The 2,771-nt window shown below is 41.2% G+C and overlaps 1 pseudogene; it reads right to left on the reverse strand.

The window, feature by feature from the left end:
• Nucleotides 1-1,088: 1,088 nt before the first annotated feature.
• Nucleotides 1,089-2,472, reverse strand: LOC102263551 (annotated as a pseudogene).
• Nucleotides 2,473-2,771: the final 299 nt, after the last annotated feature.

The following is a 2,771-nucleotide window of genomic DNA, read 5'->3' on the forward strand; positions in this document are numbered from 1 at the left end:
TATCACGGTCAGAGCCTTCCACTTTAGGGACTTTTTCAAATGTGTGGGAATTTTTGGTTTTCTATTCACATTTTAGAGTGAGGCAAATCAAGGAAATGGGTCATGATTTACATAGTGGTGCATCAGCTGTCCCATAAATAGAATTTTGATTGATTTGTCTTATTTTTCAGTCTTATATGTCATTGCCACTCCTGTTGTATCTGACTTTGTAGAATACTGAGTGTTTCAATGTTTCTCTTAGGCAGTTTGTCTCCACCGGTGTTACTACATCACCCACTACCCCTTTATTTTCTTCTAAGCTAATCTCTTGGCATGCCTCCATGCTAACAGAAGTTAGAGGATGTAACTTGTTATCCTCTAAAAATCTATTGAAATCTTTTATCAGCTAATGATCACTTCTTATTTTATTTTATGAGTTTATACTTATTTGCATTCCTTTATTGACATTTTAATGGGTTTCTGGATGGAAGATAATATAAATATGTGTGCACAATCTGCCATCATTATCTGGAAATCCATGTTAATTTTTTTTCCATTTACTTATTTATTTCCTCTGAATGTCAGGTGTATATATATTTTTCAATTATAATTTAAATTCAATATTATGTTGTATAAATTTCAGGTGTACAGCTTAGTGGTTGGGTAATCATATACTTTACAGAGTGATCCACCCAATATTTCTAGTACCTACCTGGAAGCATACATAGTTATTACAAAATTATTGACTATATTCTCTATGCTGTACTTGACATTCCCATGACCATTTTGTAACTATCAATTTGTACTTCTTAATCTTTTCACCTTTTTCACCCCGACGACACTTCTCCCCTCTGGCAACTAACAGTCTCTTCTCTGTATCTATGAGTCTGTTTCAATTTCATTTGTTCATTTATTTTGTTCTTTTTTTTTTTGATCTATTTTTTTATTTTATTTTTTTTCAAACATGTTTAACTTTTTTCCTCACAAGAACATAAAAATTATGAAAGGAGAACTTAACAGGAAATTTAAAAAATGTAACACAATTTTTCCTTTTAGTAGTCCTTGGGTAGTTATGACAGAATAGGTTCCACTTTCTGTTTGTTTCTTTGAACAGGGATTTTGGTCCAAAGTTTTGTTTTTAATATCTGCTTCTGCCTCCCCCTCTATCAGATAGGCTTCCTCCACCGCCACCACCCTTGGGTGCTCCATGGCTTAAATTGCTGTAGGAATCACGTGGAGGAGGGTATCCCCTTTCCATAGAAGGGCGAAGCCCTCTTTCTTGTCTGAGAACCCGATCACGACCACTTGAGTAGAGATCACTTGGGCTGCTTGAGTAACTGTCTCGACTTCCACCATATCCCTCACGTGAGCTGCTGTAATCATCATAGCGACTGCTTCCACCAAAGATGGCGGGGGCCCTCGTGTAGGTGGAGCACTACGTGAGTTACCATAACTGTCATATGAATCTCTGTAGGAACCACCACTTGGATGATCTGAATAGTCACGATCACGACCATAGCCATCTCTATCACTATAACCTCTTGATGGATAGTCATCATGTGAACTGGAATAACCATAATCACGATAAGTATAATCTCTTGGTGGTGAAGCATAATCTCTCGTATCACGGGAGCTTGGGTAATCTCTACTTGAGTAGCTGTCTTTAGTAGAATATCCATCATCTCTTGGGGACAAATAAACATCTCTATGGGAAGGCAGGGGTTCCCTTTGAGGTGGGCCTCCATAACGATCTCTTCCACCAGATACAGGAGCTCTTCCTCCCATTCCACTGCTGCTGCGAACTGGTCCTTAAGGAGCAGATCTTTTAGCAGGAGGACCCCCACTTCTCAGTGGTGGTCCTCTTTTTACTGGAAGTGGTCCCCTGGAAGAACTCATGTTAAAATTCATGGAATAGCCGTCATCATCCATGTGCCCTCCATGTGAGGGAGGTCCCCTGGTTCCTCCACTTCCTCCTCTTCCGCCTCTAAGACCCCTTGGAGGGCCTCTGCTTCTTGGAGGTGGAGGTGGTCCACGCCTACCAGTTTCAAATGATGGTTTGGTGGCTTGTTCTACCTTGATGGCTTTTCCATCTAAGGACTTTCCATTCATATCTCTGGCTGCATCCTTAGCATCTGCTGGGCTTTCAAAAGTGACAAAAGCAAATCCTCTTGATTTGTTGGTTTTGCCATCTTTCATCAAGAGTACTTCCACTATTCGTCCATATTTGCCAAATACAGCTTCAAGGGCTTTCTCATTTGTTTCTGTATTGAGGCCACCAATGAAGAGCTTTCCTGGGCGATCAGCTTCAACCATGTTTCCCTCCTGGTAAGAGTTGGAGGGGTGATGATGGTTCCAAGCTCCTATGAGCTCACTGACAGGGGCTTCCTAGCCGCTCAGCACAGGGAGGGCCACTGGCTCCTAAGACGGATGAGAGAACCTGCAGGAACTACTGCGCCATATGTTGGGGTCCAACCCCAGCAGGTCCAGGGGTTCCCAAAGGTGTGGACAGAGTCGGCGAAGAAGGAATGATGGAGACAGCGTTCAGTTGATCAGCAGCCTAGCCAGGTTCTCTCACCAGGATCTCCAGCCAAGTTCTGTGTCTATTGTCCTGTTACATCTGTATTTATACCAGTTGATTTTAATCCTATCCATTCTATTCCAAAGGTTAGGGCGTTTCTTATCTCCATTCCAAGGTTACTCTATTGTTCTATTAAGCTACAAGGAAAGGAGATTATCCTAAGTAAAGATTATGTAGTTTAAGCATGATTGTTCGTAGTTAAAGTGATTAACTA

This window comes from Myotis brandtii, unplaced genomic scaffold (assembly GCF_000412655.1).
Source record: "Myotis brandtii unplaced genomic scaffold, ASM41265v1 scaffold504, whole genome shotgun sequence".
Classification (NCBI taxonomy): domain Eukaryota; kingdom Metazoa; phylum Chordata; class Mammalia; order Chiroptera; family Vespertilionidae; genus Myotis; species Myotis brandtii.